Source organism: Diadema antillarum, unplaced genomic scaffold, assembly GCF_040938485.1.
Source record: "Diadema antillarum isolate AM-2024a unplaced genomic scaffold, OU_Dant_1.0 seq00001447_RagTag, whole genome shotgun sequence".
In the NCBI taxonomy this organism is placed as follows: Eukaryota; Metazoa; Echinodermata; class Echinoidea; order Diadematoida; family Diadematidae; genus Diadema; species Diadema antillarum.
The window spans coordinates 138,024-157,382 of NW_027272193.1; the positions used below are offsets into that span (position 1 = coordinate 138,024).

General features: G+C 41.9%; 1 pseudogene; it reads left to right on the forward strand.

Moving 5' to 3' along the window:
• LOC139709541 (uncharacterized) overlaps positions 1-19,359 on the forward strand; it is a 151,095-nt pseudogene that overhangs the window by 115,625 nt on the left and 16,111 nt on the right.

The window sequence follows — 19,359 nt, forward strand, 5'->3', positions numbered from 1 at the left end:
TTCACCCATTCATTAACCACTAACACTCAATACGTGTATATTAACTGACCAATTCGTGTTCGAGTTTTAATTGTGCCACTCTTGTCCTTCGAGTTGAATGTTATTCTCGAGATCTCGTAGTCAATGTGTGTACTCAAACATTTAAAAGATAATAGAACAAAACAAAAGAAAACTGAATACAGCAAAACTGAAAGTTAATCAAATGTACAGACAATCTTATTACTGTAACAGAGTCCAACAGTAAGAGGGACAGAAAATCAATAAAGGCTAGGCAGGCATTTGCATTACAAGGATGTGAGACTGTCACAAACACTTCCATTAGTTGTGAAAGAAAACTTTTGTCTGTGTAACTTCAGACCAACCAAAGTACATAGAAAGAATTTTTCAGCTTTAGAAACGACTGGGCTACAGATTTTCTCACTCTTCTTTGATCTATCACATAACAACTGATAGTATCATGTATTTTGATTTGTTGTAAGTGGCTGCTATGGAAGCAATAGATGTTTGTAAGCAAGCAATTACAAGGAATGACAGCTCTAGGTCTTTTCCAAAGGATTAGGCAATGATGAATAATCGCGTGACATATGACGGGCACAACTGCCACAGCCAGGGGGGCTTGAACCACTGACCTCGGATTCACACGCCGTTGCTTTGTCCACTGAACCCCAACAGTGTTTTCCCATACCTGTTGCACAGCAGTAAGCATCAAATGACATCCGGGAGGAGTAGGATTTGAGAGCGAGCATATACTGTAAAAGCGAAAAAATTTTCAGTGTTGAAATTTTCGCGCTTTTCGAGCAACCAGAAACTAGCTCAAAAATAACAGCATGTGAATATTTTTGCGTGCCATATGCTCCAGAAGTTGATGTCTTGATTCTGCGGAAGTAAAGACACGCGACACTCTTCTGACCGGGGTGAACACAAAGAATTAGTCACACAAAAATATCCACTTTTACAGTATAATCTCTGATTGGTGATAGTCTAGTCACTGGACATCCAGGGAGGTGTTTTATCAATTTAGTCAGCGCTGACAAGTTGTCAGTCTCTGACAATTTCAGTAAAATCCTTGGTTTTGATTTGTTGAGACGCTCTTGTCACCAACTGTTACTATGGCAATTGTCAGTGAGTGACAATTTGTCAGCGCTGACAACTTTCATGAAACGGTGCCCAGATGTTTGTTTTGAGCAAAAAAGTTGTATGGGATACTGTACGTTTCTGCAAGACAGAATGGGGACTGCTGTCATTTTCTGTGCATGAGAGAATTAAAGGAATTGCTTAGATCTGAAGAAACACCAAGAAATGGACAGGTAGAGATCCACTCATCACAGTTCTATCCAGAGAGCATAAATTCTTCAAGATAGACCCTGTATCTAGATTTCAGTAACAGCCAGGGGCCATAGCATGTTACGATCACACTCAGATGTGGATTGCTCGAGTATCCATGAAAAACTTGTACGAGATCCTCCTTGATCCTTGTCTAGACTGCTAGTGGGATATGAAAGTGGAAACCAATGTTTATTCATCGAGACAAAATTAGCATTTTCTATATATCCTGTCTCCTTTAGTCCTCTCCCTTTCTCCCATATCTCTTCCCCTTTTCCATCACCTGTGTAAAGGGATGGGGGGAGGGGTGTGGAAAGTTTGATATCTCTGTGAAAAGTATGAATCTCATCATTCACATCTTGTTTATTGCTTTTACCAGAAATAAAGTACATGCACTTTAAAAAAGAAAACACTTCTTTCTTCTTCTTCTTCTTTTTTTTTTTTTTTTTTTGGGGGGGGGGAGGTGGTTAAGATTTAGATGATCTTTTGTAAGGGATTTGAACTTCGCTCTTTTTTTGGTTATACTTTGCAAAAGGCAAGACTCTTGATATTATTAGATCATCTGTTCGCCATGCGAATTTCATCTGCCCAATGGACCGTCGAGTCGCTTCAGAGGCAATTTACACGCTTGTCAAAACACAGGAGAGCATATAGGAAGAGGCAGGGCCTTCCACCCCAATCTCCTTACTTCTGTCTCCTATCCCCCTGCCGTCTCTCCCCCCCCCCCCACCTTCCTCCTCCCACCAAAGACGTCACTCCCTTGGCAATATCGCAAAATTAGATACAGCTCCTTCTGTTGCCGTGGCAACAGTCATTTTCATCTGCCTCAATTTCTGGAAGTAAAAATTTTTCGAATCCACCTTTCAATTCCTTCTTTTAAAAACATGGAAGATTACCCGGCAATCTGTTTTCTGATCTGCCCAATTCTGAAATCGTATCTGGAGGGGCGAGATTAGTGTCTGTCGGTCCACGGCTGTTGTTGTTTTCTGTTTCCTCCTCTCTGCAGTGAGTCAATCTGGGAAATATTCCCATCAAATTTTGCTCCTCAAATTAGAGGAAGCAATGTGGGGATGGGGGAGGGGTACTCACTGGGTCTATGGCTGAATCTTAAGCAAGATTCCCCCCCCCCCTTTCATTTTTTTAGCTGATGAGTTTTGTTTGCAGATGACATGGGCAAAAGAAATTTTATCTGTGACTTGCATATTCAAGAGGCAAGTGCCTCATACTGGGTAAATCCCTCCAAGTTGGTCAGAGCTGAGCAGACTTTTTTGCATCACCATTAGACTTTCCTCTCTCCATTCCTCCTCCTCTCTTCTATCTCCTTTTCTTTCTCACATCATCTGGATCAAACAGCACTCTAATGTAATGCGTACTCTGCTGCTTTCGGCAGTAGAATGTCCTTGTCAGCTCTGCATTGTTCCAAGCAGAAGGCCTTGTATGTTGTAGCGGGGTACAGGTTTTAAAAACATGAAAGGATCTAAAAAATTGATGATATTTCATGGGGGGGGGGGGGTTTGTGTGTGTGTTTTTGTTTTTTACATTTGATCTGTCTTGGCTTTATTTTGATACGCAATATCATGAGATCACTTTCCGCATTTTGTCCACTGGATGTAATCATTTCTGAATTAATCATCTTAAGTGCATGATGAGATATTATTCATATTTGTAGCAAAATCATGATGCAGCGCTGAAAATGCTGTGCTCCCTCCCATATGGACAAGGAGCAACAAAAAAAGAACACCTTCAAAAAGTGCAGCACTACACAGTGTCACTGATGTTTTTGTTATATCAAATTTGCCTTTTTATGTTTTCATTTGATTGACCGATTGATTTATTCATGTGCGTGTGTGTATGTCTGTCTGTCTGTCTTTCTGTCCGTCTGTCAGGATAGATGCATGTATGTTATATACAGTACCTTGCTAATCAGGATTTGATTGCAGGATCACGACTTCCCCCTCCCCCTCAAAAGTTTATTCCAGTCCTAGACATATGAGTACTTTGCTTTGAATGGTGCAGTAGGATCTTGATGGGTTATAAATGCACATCCAATAAAAAGCACAGATCAATGGAGGTTGAGTACTTCAGGAAAGATTATGCTACATCTATGTTCAGGAAAACGGCAAAAAGTTTTCCATCTATGGGCAAATTAGCAGTTGCATTTGTTGTCGCCAGACTTTATATATAGATTCAGAGAAGAGCAATGTCCTATAGGAGGCATAATCGTAGGTGGGGAAAGGGATGGGGGATACCTTTCTCAAAGAAACACGCACACACAAAAATGATATCTGTAGAACAATAGATTTCTTGGCTTCAGAGAAGGGAGGGGGGAAGAGGCTTTTGGCTTGGGAACAATTGAATCATCTCCAATACTGTTCCTTAAATTTTAAGGGACTGCAACTTGAGTAGACTGCGTAGATCCTTTTTTTTTTTAAGTGGTCTTGTGACTTAAAGACATCATCTGCATGAGTAGCAGTAAAATCATGTATTTACTGTAGCTTGAACATTTTTTCACTCTCTACAATACTGATATGGTTATACATCCGCCTGTCTAAATGAATGTCTTTCCCCCCCCCCCCCCCCCCCCCGCATGCCATGTACATTTCACCCGTTGAGAGATTGCATTCAATGTGGATACAGCAAGGTCGTTTTTTGCATTTTGTGGATTTGATGGAAAACCTGATTCCTTTTTTTTTTTCTGTAATAACTCTGAAGGCCATTCTTTGGAATAGTAATAAAGATTATCTGTGCATTATTCTGATATGAATGTTTTCTGGGAAGAAGCAGAGTTGCTGGTAGTTAGAATGATAAAGAGATCTTAGATGGGAAAAAAAATGACTCGACCAGTTTCGATTTCAGAAGTAAAATTAGATACTAAACATTTTTTAATTTGTTTTTATTCCATGTGCAGATCTGCACTTTCGTGAATAGATCCAGTTATCATTTATTGTTTACAAACATAATTTTACACAGATAGTGATAGAAGGGGTGGGGGGGGGGGGGACCCTCATAAATTTCGGGTATAATTTACATTTGTATGACTGTGCCGGAAGAAACATTTGTTAATGCATACACAATATTTTCTTGTGTGGCTGTGTGCTCCACCAGCTCTTAGTTGTAGATTGTGAATCCGCATCGCCTGCTAGTCTGTCTCTCAGTCTTACTTTAAAATCCCTGGATTGATCTTTTACAAGATTTCATGTAGAGTTTTGGAGTGGTCTCTTCGCACACAGCCCAGCAAAACAATAAGCCATCTGCCAGCTTGGGGGGGGGGGGGAAGGAGAATAAGAGGAAGCAGTAGAGACATCCAATACTGTAATGCCAACACCAGGTTGGTAGGTTAATGAGAGCGCCGAGTCCAAAAGGAGATTGGTTGTTGCCATGGCGCTGTGTGATGCAGGGTATGAGAAATCCCCAGGGATGAGAAGAAAGAAGAAGCAGGGGGAGAATGGGACGGAGGAAAGGGGGGTGGGGGTGGGGGTGGGGATGGGGGTCGGACGAGAGACAACCAGGGTCGAAAGCTTGATTGTCATTTCTGTGCAGCTCATTATTTGCGCACATATAGATCGACTCTGCCCCGGCGAGCAGCGCAAGCCATCAGTGGTCCCGCAAACAGACTGGGGCATTTTTCGCTGCGGCAATTATGGCAAGGCGGCCGCGCGCTGCCAAAGTATGAAGGTGTTGCATCCCTCGTTAATGGGCTTAATAAGAGTAATGGGATACGAGACTATTACCTCTGCTCAAATATAGCAGGTGACATGGATATTGGTACAAAGTGTTATAGTCAAGGTAACGTTGTATTGTCAGCGTAGAATGTGCTGTGAAGTGTGGCCAGACTGGGATATCAAGGCTATTAATTTTTACCTGACTCTCATGATTAATGACAGACAAACTTTTCCCTTCTCATTGAGGGAAATTTTATACCATTCGTTCTAATTCCTACCCAGTAAGTAATTCTGGTTCTAGGGATGTATACAGGTTGGAGGCAATGTCAGCATTTTGATGGGTGTCTCTGTGAAGTATGGTACGATATTGGATCATTTGTCAGATATTTCATCTCAATAATTCTTACAAAAATAGATGAAAAAATAATGACTCAAGATTTTCTCTTTAGAGTTGAGCTGTGAACATCCTCTAGTCTTTTGTTGTATCTTCTCTATTCTGAAAATTTGCTCTGCTTGGCTGTGGTGTAATTCCCGCAGCCATTCCATGTTGGGCTAATTAGGATTTACAAACCTGCCCCGGCACATTAAAAGGCAGTTGACATACCAATTGTCTGACCTACATGTAGGTATTGTTTGCTGTCATTTTGTAATGGTTATTACTGTTTTCTTTCATCTTGCTCTCATCTTTCATATTTTTATCTCTCTTTTTTATGACCTTTTCCTCCCTTGTAGGGAAAACTTTTGATGTCCCCAGTGTAGTATTGCCTTTCTATACAATCAGGCAAGATTCCTGTGCTCAAAGTTAGTCCAGGAATTTGAGCAATGTCTCGTTGAACCCCTATAACTTTCAGACCTCCTGGGTACGAAGACATTAGAAAGAATACCAAATAATTGCTGTGTTCCTTTGCCAGAACAAAATGTTGGGTAGTTCTTCAGGCTTATTTGTTAGCTTGTTTTTCAATCAGTGGAAATAGAAAGAGGAATCAAGGTAGAGGGTAGTTTTCCCCGTGGGGAAATGGAGGAAGTTTTCTTGCCGTTTTCCCCTGTAATTTGACAACCTCACTAACCCTGACACCGTTACTTGCAGGTCAAATTGGGATGGATGTGAATCACCATGTGTCAAAGAAAAACTTCTTCTTTTTTTTAAATGTGTGTATGTTTGGGGTCGGGTTTTTTTTTGGTGTGTGTAAAGGTTCTTTTTCCTGCTTCATGTCAACATATCTGCCGTGCGTTTTTCAATTCAGGGCTGAGGAGGTATTAAATGACAATGAGGAATATTTCATATGAAACAAACATGGATCTATGAAAAATGGGAGACTGCAGAAACATACTGATGCCCTTCACACCAGAAGGGTTTGGGAAGTTTTGACAACATTTATTGCACACCCTCCCTTTAAGTGCAAGTTTACATTTCTGGGTAAGGAAAACTCGAGTACCTGGTGGTAAACGCATGAAAGCGAAACCAACTGTGGCCTGGGAACTGTAAGGACAATTCATTGAATTTGTCTTGTTTTCAAGAATGTGAAATATACACATGCTTTGCGTGTTCGGACTCTGGCGGTGTAGTCTTACCACTGTCAGCGAAGAAAGTACTTCCTTTAAGGGGCGTCCTCCCGTAAACCATTCAGGACTGGAGTGTCATGTATTTGTTTAAAGTCGCAGCGTGTCATTTGTCAGCATCTCCTCTCGCCCATCTGAGTCATCCCATCGACTCAAACCTACTTGGCCAGAACTGGGTCAGACTTGGCCATCTCCCATTGCCCACCCATGCTGGGCGGGTTGGCGAATGAATGGATAATTGAGCCATTGGAGCTCCCCCCACCCTCCCTCTTTATTCCAGTGCTACAATCGTGCCACTTGCCGTTTAGTCATATATGCACTCTAGAATTTGTAATTCGAGTGTTGCGCAGAGCAATTCCACTCTCTCCCATTGCGCCCGCATGAAAAATCGCCACCCTCAAGTGCAGTGGAACGTTAAGCTTGTCATCGAATTAGGTTCAATCAGTGATACCCATCAGATTTTGCATGCCGATTGTGTTCGGTATTCTGTGCCCCTTTTCCCCACCGCTAATGGAAAGGGCTTGTTATTTCAGATGCACCATACGGCTGTCAACAAGCGTATCAAAGGCCCTTGCACATTTCTAGCATTTTACGAGTTGCGTCGGTAATGTCGCGATTCTGTGAATTGATAACTCCATGGAGATTAAAACGGTAGTCCCTGGAAAGAGAGAGAGCTCTGTGACGTAAGCCGACGACAGCACTGGTGCTCCAGATTGTTGTGTATCGTACACACCTTCTTGAGCCTTTCAGCAGCGTTGCTTAGCACTCACGCAGAGGCTTTTCATTACATATATGTGATATGAGATGATGCGAACTGGACAGAATGACAGTGATGCAAAAGGAGATGAAGAAGAAAAAACAAAAACAAGAGACTATCTAGGGCATCTTGACCTCATAAGTCATTACGCATCAAACTCTCTCTTTCCCTCCCCGCAGTTCGTCAAGTGGATCATTTGAATACAGTGATGGTTAGCTAACAGCTTGACCCACAGCTCCACAGCTTCACGGAAATATGAAATGGAGATGAATGAAACGTTGATAATCGTTCCCATGAATAGTCGCCTGAGGAATGAGTTACAATGAATGCTTTCACACTTACTAAGGACAACGTGTAAATTGGTCTCCAAACACATTTCCAGCTATTCAGGTGTTTTTGTTTTTTTTTCCAGTCTGACCTTCAATGTGAATCATGTTTTTTCCAAACCATTTTTCTCAAAACACCATTTGAATATCACGGTCTGGTGGTGTGTTCCAATTTAGTAAAATAGTAAATAATTTGATTTCTAAAACATGATATAGGAGGTGATGCTTAGCTTCTTCTGTTTTATATTCACTTCTACCAATTTATTTTTGTTAGGTAGATTTGCTGAGCAGCAAATGCTAAAATATGATAATATTATTGATATGAAAAGTTTCTCCTTTATGCTTCTCTTTTTTCTTTTTCTTTTTTCAAAGCATATCCATGAGTTTTACTGCCTGCTGTAGTTTTCAGTGCACCAAAACATACGAGTTGGACGCTAATTGCATGGAATTATGTAGGATTTAGCCTGGACAGCTTCTCGAACTGTGGCAGGGAGTCACTGAAAAACATGCAAAGCCTTTAGATTGAAAGCTACTTCTCAGTGTCTTGTTTAACAGCCTATCATCTGTAGCATCCTTATTTGAAAAGGGATGCACACATTTGATGTGTTTTTGTTCTGTCATTGACCAAAATAAAAAATACAGTATATGGTAGCTTTACATTGCATTTGCAGGTCTACGTAAGTCCCAAGGCAGGTACTACATCTTTTCGTGAGAACTATACGCACATGGAAGGGGCTATGGGGAACATATTTTTGGAACCAGGTCTCCCGGAGAAGATACAGAATTGAGACAACTATCCCAACTTGTTGATCTAGTATTGCAGTGTCATGTTACCCAGCGGCGATTAGTCTGCGTTGCATCGCTCTTTCCTGTGCAGACACGAGCTGCTGCATCCACCCACGCGCCCGTGCGAATTATATCGGGTTCTCGGGGCCCCCGACGATGTAAATCATTCATTCGACTGAATACCGCGCCCCAGCACTGGGCTGCCCGAGCATGAGCACAGCCCGCAAAACAGCTGCTGTCAAGCCGTGTGAACATGCTATGATACACATTTTTTTGTCGTTGTTCAGTCCCCTTATCTGCTGTAGTCAGTATTTGGGGTCAGGTTTTCCCCATTGGGCTTCCAATTTGTGTAGCAAGCTCATCCTACATCCTGATCACTTCCCCTCTCACCTCCTGTATCTCTCTCTCTCTCTTTCTTTCTCTCTCTCTCTCTCATTCTCTCCATCTCTCCCTCTTTCTCTCATTTTCTTCCCTTATGCATCTTTCCCTCTCGATCTCAGTCCCTCGTGTCCACAAAACAGTGACTTTGACGTTGGTATTGCAATACAAACTTGGACAGCAGTTTGAAAGGAACTTGTGTTGATTTGATTTAGCTTGCTTTGTCTTGTCATGTGTGGGGAATTATATGATAGAGATTCTGTCTAAAGCTAGTTATATATATCTCTTTTAATTCTATTTATTTAACTACATGCATTTTATTCTCTCTTTTTTTTTTTAATTCAGCAAAGGTATTCTTCCCCATTATCTTTGTTTGGTAGGTTTTTTTTTTCTTTTCTCTGACAGGCAGACTTTCACTGTAGCTTGACAAAAAGTGGTGGAAGCATCTTACATAATGATATTCCTCACCCTTGTGCAAACAATAGTAATTAGACATACTTAAACAGGCTAAAATAGCCCTTAAACTGATTCAGGTTCACATTCAAATGCATCCCCAGTCCCTCATGCACATTCAAGATTTCTTTCAGGGGGTTGTCACGCTCTCAAGCTTTGCCTTTTGTGTCAACCTCTTCAACCCCATCAAACATTCTGTAACAGAAGATAGTATCGCTCATTAACTGTGATAAACCTGTATTATATCACAATATTTCATATCACAAAATCAAAATGTACCCTCAGTCTCATTTTATGTTGTGTATGTATTTTCTCTGCAAAATTTTGTTCATGAAAAAAATTACAAAAACCAATATCTATATGAATGAAATGAAATGAAATGAAAATCTGGAATGGAGGAGTACACACAAGCACACACTTACGCACACATAAACACAGATAGACTAGTGTAATTAGTTTGCTTTTGTGAGTCATCGACTGGATCATTTGTTTTACTGTTCACGCAGTCTCATCATTGATCAATGTGGGAATACATTTGCCTAAACCTTATCAGCACATTAGTATGCATGGTGTTGTTTTAATCTCTAATAGATTTATCCTTTGCTGTGAAAATTCTCACAGTGTCATTATAATTCTACTTCTTGATGCCTTGTCGTATCACTGTGTTCAGATTCATTCAGTTCTTCATTAAAAAGAAAACAAATATCATCCCTGAGTTGACTAACCAAGGGTCTGGTCATTATCTGGTCTATTTCATCATTTCTGCTCTCATAGTTCTTGAGATGCTGTCATTATTTGTGATTGCAGTGAGCTTTTTTTCTTCCTGTTGCTATCGTTGTTTACCTCCTGTGTTCGGAGGGCAGACCTGTATTGTCACATTTAAGCTGTACGTGCTCTTTTCCCACTCCAGGCGAATGCACTTCCCAGGTTGAAGTATTGCCAAGCTCTAGATGTTTGAGCAGACACTGCCCAGTGTTTAGGACAACAAAAAGAGAAAATACCATATTATGCCAGGATGCTTTTATGCCAGTAATTAGGAACAGCTGAAAGGGAATGGTGTTTCCTCAAACACTTAGGCTTGCAAAGTGTGACACTTTGAATGTTTTGTGTGAGAAAAATTGGAATCATATAAAGCGAAGTTGAATCTCTGCCATCTCCCCTTCATCAGGGACTGAAGGTACACTTCAGTAGACTTGGCTTTGAGTTAAATGAACATTCAAACTCTTTTTCTATGATAAAAGGATAGTCTTTATTAACAGGAAGAAGGTATCCAAGGGTGAAAAAGCAAAAGGGGGCAAATTCTAAAGCTGTGGAGCAGTATAAAGAGCCTGTCTGGTTCCCAGTGCATTCAAGTTCCAAAGAGGAAATCATTACCCATGATACATTTTTTTTTTTAATGACATCAACACCCTCAATGGTACTGGATATAAATGTAGGTTAGTAGAGTGACCAACTAAATTCAATGTAGTGTCAGTTTCTCAATGAGGTGTGATTTATAATTTGGAAGATATTCAAGGAATTGACACAAGACACAAGTTTGCATGTTGCTTTGTGTGAAGTATTTGTTCCCCTGCCTCCCCCCGACCGTCATGTCAAGTAGACTAGCACTGGTGGTCCAAAGGATCTTCCTTTGATAAGCATGTTCACAAGGTGTTGTTGAAATGTTTCATGGAATAAAATCATGTTGGTTTACATTTTGAACCGACAGTGCAATATCTGTCTTTTGAGTCACTAGATATTAGATAGAAAGTCATTGTGGTATCCAGGTGTATGCATTAGGGCATGAAATGTTGACAAAACATCACTCTCATTATTGGCCCTGGATTAACAATATTATTCTTACCTGACACCAGGAAACGAGACAGGCTGAGCAGGCGGCTGTCGCCGAGGCAACGGCAAGCACCAGCACGAGTGCGGGCACGTCAAACACCCCTGGACCAAGCACTTCGAAAACCCAAGTACCTGGGGTACCCAATGCCCCGCCGCCCGTCAAGTCGCCATCGACGATAGAGTTTGGCCGCTACGAGATCCAGACGTGGTACACTTCACCGTATCCGCAGGAGTACGCCAGGTTACCTAAGCTGTACCTGTGTGAATTCTGCCTGAAGTACATGAAGAGCAAAAGCATTCTTGTTAGGCATATGGTGAGTTTTCCCCAACTTCCTTAGTGTACCTATGATCACAGCAAATCTTACAAATAATTGAATGGATGACCTGTACTAATGACAGAACTGGACTGTGTTGTTGAGTGATAATGTCTCCTTTGTGTGTGTGTGTGTGTGTGTGTGTGTGTATGTGTGGTGAATAGTGCTTGTCACATCTTGAAAGGGGCCTTGATCCTCCCCACATGATTTTCCAGAAATAAGTGCAAGCCATTTCATATCATTCAAAATAAGCAAGATAGTGGCTTCCATTGATAATAGTAGTATTACAGCCAGTCCACTGACTGGATGGCTGAACTTTTAGGTGATCTCAAAAAGTATTTCCATTGGTCTGTGCATGGACAAAATGTACATCATATTCTGCATCAGTTGCTTTCCTTCCACTCCTTGTGTCAAATCTGTTAATCTCCACTACCAACCATCCATCTCCCTCCACCCCCCAACCCCATACAAATCCAGACCAAGTGTGGCTGGTATCACCCTCCCGCCAACGAGATCTACCGCAAGGGGGACCTCTCCGTCTTCGAGGTGGACGGCAACATCAGCAAGATCTACTGCCAGAACCTGTGCCTGCTCGCCAAGCTGTTCCTGGACCACAAGACGCTGTACTACGACGTGGAGCCCTTTCTGTTCTATGTCCTCACCGTCAATGACACCAAGGGCTGCCATCTTGTTGGCTACTTTTCCAAGGTACTTGAGGGGGCGTATGCTCAACCCTACTTTTGTTTTAAGACTCAGTCTGGTCTACCAACCGGTCTCGAGAAAGATGCAGTACAACTGTTCTGCTTGAGGGCTAGAAAAGATCAAGAAATGCAACCGTGACAGATCGTTTAGTGCTGCTGTACAAAGATTTTATGTCCTGAAAGGTAGTTGAAGGAAGGAGTCAAAAACCTTGGAAAATACACTTTGCAAAGATTCCAATGGAACATTCTGTGATTTTCCTTAGTTGTAAAATTGGTGTTTGATACATGTAATGGGTTAATCCAGCAGGGCATTACAAAACATGTTTCCCCCCTCGTGCCAAAATGGGTATTGACAGGACAAAGGCCTCATTCTATTCACAGGCATGTTCCCATTCTTCTGACTAGCTTGAAAGTGAGTTTTAGTTGTCTTGGGCAAGCAGCAAAGTGGGTTTGTAGCACCCTGCATCACGCCTAACTGACAGAAATCTTTCTGGTATTCTGCCTGCAGCTCACCATCAAGTGTTGTTGAGATAACAGAATACAGTTAGCATCAACCTGTGAGCTCTTTACACGTACCTTATCATGCGTCCCTTCGTCCCAACAAGTGATCAATAAACAAATTGACCTTGTAGTTGTGCATTAGTTCCCGTACTAGCCAGGGAAACAACAGAGTGCGGACTATCGCATGAAAACTTTGTTGTAGATTGACATGCAGTAGCACTCCTCTTTGAGCCGTATCAGTAAGTGTAACATCTGTTTGCCTAGACCTTGAGAATGCTCCAAAGACAAGTGATTATTATTTTATTATGTTGCATCCAGCTCAATTAGTGATGCATTTCATCATAACCCATGTACTGTTCAGACGGCCCGCATGGAAGGCAGAGTTTTCTCACAGAGAGAGAGGGAGGAGAGAGAGAGAATGCAAGTTCCTGGGCTTCGTGCCCGATGAATATGTGACGATTATGTCAATATTGGAGCTTGTCAGCCTCTTCGAAAGAGATGTCCCAAATTTAATAAGCACGGATGATGTGTAAGGTGATGAAGCTTTTCACCGGAGCAGATCTTCCTCTCTTGGCGAGCGCTCGACTGAAATTTCTAATCAAATGTGCTGCTGTCCCCTGTTATCTTGTCAGGAAAAGCATTGTCAACAGAGATACAATGTGTCCTGCATCATGACGCTTCCGATGTACCAACGGAAAGGATACGGCAGGTTCCTCATCGACTTCAGTAAGTGACTGTTCGCCGCTCTTGGCTCCAAAATTGCACTTGTCATCATTATTATGATATGAGTTGAATTTTTATTCCAGTTTTTGTTCTCACCCCCTAGGACTAAAACAGTTTTGATTAGCATGATACTGATGTCCAAAAGGTTTGGCAAAATATGTAACTCTTACCATCAAATATAGAGCCCTGGAACTGATTACAAATAAATGCAGGACTTGAAGTTTGTCACATCTGTTAAAAAAGAGGCACTCTAAGTATGTGTCAGGCCAGTGTTGAGTCAGAAGTAATCACGATATGCACATACATGTATATGCTTGTGTACTTTGGGATATTGGGGTATTTTGACCCTCCAACTCAGGAAAGCACTACCCCAAGGAACTATGGTGAGATGTGATTGACTCTGACAGAGAAGTACAGTGTACTTTGTTGAGAATTTGTAGTCCTTCAGACAGGAGCTCATTCTCATGAAGCAGTCTTGATTTCCACTTAATTTCACCCATGGGTAACTCCAGGAAGTGTAACTGTGACCATGTCTGGTGTTTGACCAGTCGATGACAAGTGATAAAAGCAGACTTGTGGATTTGAAAACAGCCTTCAGCTCAGATTTCATACTGAAAGTAGATTTTCTTTCTTTGTTTAAAATGTCATATGATGCTTTTCAAATGTCTCCACAATGATTGCCTAAGATCCCTCCCCAAGCAAATTCATTATGATGTAGAGCAATGTTACATTGAAGTCAAGGGCCGAGTGAGAGTTCATCAGAACTTTGTAGATTTCAAGCTGATGTCATTTTGTTTAACCATACAGTGAGTTAATCATGGGTTTGTATGTTTGCTGTTTCTTGCAAGAGTGTCACTTTCTGTGATGCCAATTGCATTGTTTCTTCAATGAATTATGCTGGAATGTGCGAGATTTATTAACTACAGTACACTCCGTAAAAAATTCTGGTTTCATTCCGTCTGCAGTTCGATAAATTTTCGTTTATAGTTTGCTAGGTCATTAGTTTAGATATACATGTATATACAAGTCTAAGGGGTATCTGACTCACTGTCGTGCCATTCACATAACAAAACAAAGTAAATACAACATTCTAATCATGGTCATCTCCTGTGCTGTCGGTCAACAGGTTACCTCTTGTCGCGGCGGGAGGGCCAGACGGGGACGCCCGAGAAGCCCCTGTCCGACCTGGGCAAGGTCAGCTACAGCTCTTACTGGCGCAGCGTCATCCTGGAGTACCTGCACCGGAACAGGGACTCCAAGAAGCTCACCATCAAAGGTGACTATGACTGGTCAGCTGGTCAGAGCTGGCCAGTAACCATCATGCATGGTGTGCTGGGGCATTGGATAGCTTTGTTTTGTTTGTTTCTTTGTCTTTTTGTTTTGGAGGGGTTTTTTTGTGGGGGGGGGGGTGTAGAAATGGAGTATAGGGAAGGGAGAGAGATTTCAAGGGACTTGGCAGGCCAAAGTAGCCAACAGGATTTTGCTTTCTCAGAAATAGTGTTTGTGGCTGATTGAAAGAAAACACACCAGAAAACAACAACGACAAACAAACAACATTTTGCATGAGAAACATGTTTGTTGTTGTTGTTGTTGGTGGTGGTGGTGGTGTTTTTTTGTGTTTTTTTTAGAGAGAACTGGTTGTATGCTGATGAATAATGTCTATCCAAGTCAAGGGTAACCACAAAAACATTTTCAAATGAAATCATCAGTTAGAGGCTGATTGTAAGGTCAATACAATGCCGAGACGTGCCAATGGTAACCCTAGAAGTACCATTCCAACAAGTGCTTGACATGACAAGAGTATTGCTTTTCCAGTACGGCGTGATGATTGTTTGGCTGAGACGACAAACCCCATACCGGGGGCGGCATCAGATTTGAAGCGTAATCATTCTGTTGGACAAGGTGTCACTTTGCAGTCAGTTGTTATGCTGGAAACAGCTGCGCTGATTTGCGGAATTGTCAAAATTTTGTTTTGGTGTTCGGCAACAGACTCATCATTGGGCGATGCATATTCAAGAAGATGAAATATCAGCGTGCATGTCAGGTGCGTGATGAGGAGATGACGTGGGCAAGGTGTTGAAATAAAGGAGTAATTCATTTTAAAACAGATAGGGTAAAGAACTGTGGAGTTAATGCCTTGTCAGTAATTTGAGCAAGGCCATACCGGGGTGTGTTATGTGTTTGGCTTTTCAAGTATTTTATTAATTTTTTTAGCCATTTGAGGTAGATTAAAGAATCCTTTGTTAATGATCCCCCTTTTTAGGCGAGATTTAATTTTCGCTTTCAGAGCTGCAGGGATGCAGTTCCCAGGGACGAATAAGATCTCCGGCTTGCCTTTGCCATCCTCGTGAAATGGCAAGAGAGGAACCAAGAATAGGTTGCAAAGTGCGGCGATGTTCTCAGAGAACAACTGATCAAATTTACAGTAGTGAGTGCATGCATCAATAAGACATGAAGCCAGTCAACAGAGGCTCGATGTGTTTGTCGCTCGCCTCACACGACCGGCCAGTTGTCCAATTGAGTCGGCGGTGGGCCGTCACCCTGCCGTCACCGACTGTGGGCTATGCCAGCATGATAATATCATCAGAATTGACACAACCTTTGTCCTCCATTCTTTTCTCCCCACCCCTTTCTCTTCCCTCCCCTCCTCCCCCTCCCCCATCGTATTCCCGCATCTTCCGCCCGTTCACAGCCATCAGTAGGTCTACGGGGATGTGTCCCCACGACATCGCGGCCACTCTCACCAGCCTGAAGATGCTCAGAAGACATGGAGACAAGTAAGTGATAGTCACATTTATGAGATTTATTTTCTTTTTGACAACTTTGATTTGCTATGGTCGAGGGTGGAGGGTGTAGAAGGAGGAGAGTAACTAGGAGCTTCTAGGAGCATGAAGGATTTGTGGATTAGGATGAATTCATTTGTCTATCCAGTCACAACAAACAGCTTGATATTATCACAGTAGGTACATTGTGCTTTATACGTAAATGTTTGTCCCTTTTTATTTTTTTCTGGGCAGTGTCATTGGATAGATGCAACATTTTTGGCAGTATGAACCGTGTTCATGTTAAGACCTAGATGACAGGTGAACCAGCAAACTATTGACGATTGAGCCTGTGGAAGGTGGTTTCGTTGTCAATACTCGTTCATACTGCGTTTGAGGATTGGCCCATGATAATAATTCCAGTGCTTTGTTGGAAGCAACAGATGCGATTAGGCAGAAATTACCCTCTCATCGGTAAGATTGAAGTGGACAAGTGTTGGAGGGTGATTGGTTGACAGGTTGTGCGTATTCCTGGGAGTGCCCCTGTATCATTCCAACCCCACCCCAGTCCTTTGCAAGATGTTTCAAATATCACATGATTGTGTTGAAATGAAGATTGACATGTTTTCCCAGTCGATTGCCCATTTCTTGGACAACTGACTAGGAAGTCTGCATTACAGAGGGAGATTGCCAACATTAATGCGTAATAACTTTTCTCATGCAGTTTTTTGTATGCAAGGGACTACGATAAGGTTTTTTTTTTCCCTATAGCCTCATGAGGAACATGTAGAAGGTATTGATAACACGGTTGCGTGTGTGGTGCTTGTGGAAGGAGAAAATAAAAAAGATTAGATCATATTTGCAAAAGGTCACCGTAAGCCACCTTTGGGAGTGCGGTTTTGGAGCGAAAATCTACCTTCTTGGCAGATATTTTTCCTCTTTTTTTTTTCTTTTTTTCATTCCTCAATGCTGCTTGCTCCAGGTATATGGCCAGATTATTTCATCCTTGAGGTTTTTAGAGGCGTGATTTTCTTGTTAACTCTTTTTTTCCTACCACCTCAGACATTTGACAATAAATTTCAGTAAGGGACTACAAGATCATTTTAATTACCAGATAATGTAGGGAAGACTGTTTGAGAAACACTGTCATTTCTCAGTCACAAATCCCAAGATGGGGTGAGCTAAAAATACCACGTATGCTCCTAACGTCTCTCAGTATTTTTGTGGTGGTTTGGGAGGAGGGGGAGGCAAAATTTGAAAAGCCTTGACAAAGGCAAGATAAGTTGGGTTTTTAACTTTTCTCTGCAACTATTTGGGGGCGGTTGAGGGAACCATTGCTGTTTGACATTGACATTATTGCGTGACAAATTTTATTTCCGGTAAGTCTTGGAAACTGCTGCATCATTTCCTGGAACAAATTATGAGAGAGATGCACTTCCCAGAAGTGTCGTGTGTTGTTGTTTTGTTTTCTCTCTCTCTCTCTCTCTCTCTCTCTCTCTCTCTCTCTTTCCTTTTTTTCCTTTTTTGTTTGTATTTTTAGGAACAGGTATCATGTTGCTTTTATTCATCTTTAGAATGATCACATGGAGACTAGTTTGATTGAGAACTGAGAAATTAGCTAAACAGCCCAAAATATCAGACATGTCTTGCACCACCAGGCAGTAGAATGAATGTTCTAGAAATATTTGCGAATGTGGGCAGATTTATTTGCCCCCCCTCCCCGAGTTTCGATGTGAAATCAGGCAATCGTCAAATGTTGCTCGTTATCCGCTTGTAATGATAGCTATCACACACTCTTATCACCAGCGCTAATTTGTCAGGCACGTTTGAAGGAAGTGAAAGACACACAACCCAGTGCCACTGTAAATGAGAACACATGAATTTTTCCCACAAAACTTAATGATGCGGAGGTCACCTACCCAGAACGTTTCTCTGTTCTTCATTATTGCTCTCATCGTCAGAGACTCATTGGCATGGCTTCGTGCACTTTCTCGGTCTCTGAAACAGACACGATTCATTACAGTTACAGGGTAAACTACATGTGATAAATTCCCAAATGTGATTGTTGCATGCCAGTGATATTAAAATCTTGCCAAAGAGTGCACCTATCTGTAATTGCTTGCCAACCTCAGATTTTTTTCTGTGTGTGGTTTTTTTTCTAAATACTTTTGACAGTGAATATTTCTTTGAAGGGTGTGGTCACGCAAAACTTGTTTGCAAGCTCAGTTTATGAGTCAGATGGACAGTCTCTGTCTACAAGATCTTGCTTCTGTTAACCATCAATCAAATTCATAAATGTCTGTGTCTCTTTGTCCTTCTTTCAAGTTTAGCTCACCAAGCATTGGGTTGGTGGTCTACTTGTTCTTTTTCATCGCCCAATGCTCATTGCCCACGATATATGTTTGGAAACTCTCCTGCAAATTCATTTGACTCAAGATTATGCTGTGTACTTCCTCAATATGCATTAATGTTTACTAGTTTTCCGTCAGTGTCAACGTGCCATTATTAACATCAACACTCGACCTCCACTGTAAGATGGGTATTTTTTATCTCCATGGCAACCAGGGTCGTGCTGAGGATACGCAAGAAGCTCTTGACGCGGCACCTGACCAAGCTGGAGCAGAGCAAGAACAAGCGGATCGAGCTGGACAACGAGTCGCTGCGCTGGTCACCGCTGGTGGTCAGCGGACTAGCGGTCTTGGAGGAGGAACGCGAGGCGAAGAGAGAGGTGAGGGCAGCTTCCTTTCCTTGAAGCACGCTGCAAGCCAAAGGCTGTCCTGAGTTATGCCGTCTTGAGTTAAACTAGGTTTGTGACGAGTAAAACTGGAGCCCGTTCAGATCCAGGGTGGCCCCATTTGGTCTGTGAGTCAATCCCCTGAACTTGGATACTCACAAGGAAGGAAAAACTGAAGGGTCTTCCCTTATTTTTTTTTTCCTCCAACTTCTTGAAAGTGCACTGTGAGATTCTTCCAAACTTTGGCAGGAGGTGAAAGGGAATTTAAAGTGGTTGCTCTCACTCCTGAGGAGATGGGCTTGGTAGGTGGGCTTCTAAGTACTTTCATTCGTATTTGCTGAGAGTGACATCAAATTGGCAGCTGCGATCGCAAATGCCCAGTGCTGATTCTCTGTTGAAGTGAGAATACAGACTTGTTATGAAGATAACAATCTCACGATGCATTATCTTCTTCTTACATAAAAGTGATACTGTACTGAAGTATATGTTTGCGGAATGCATTGCGATGAAATAAGACTTTGTGAGATGGAAGGTCTTGGAAGACATTTT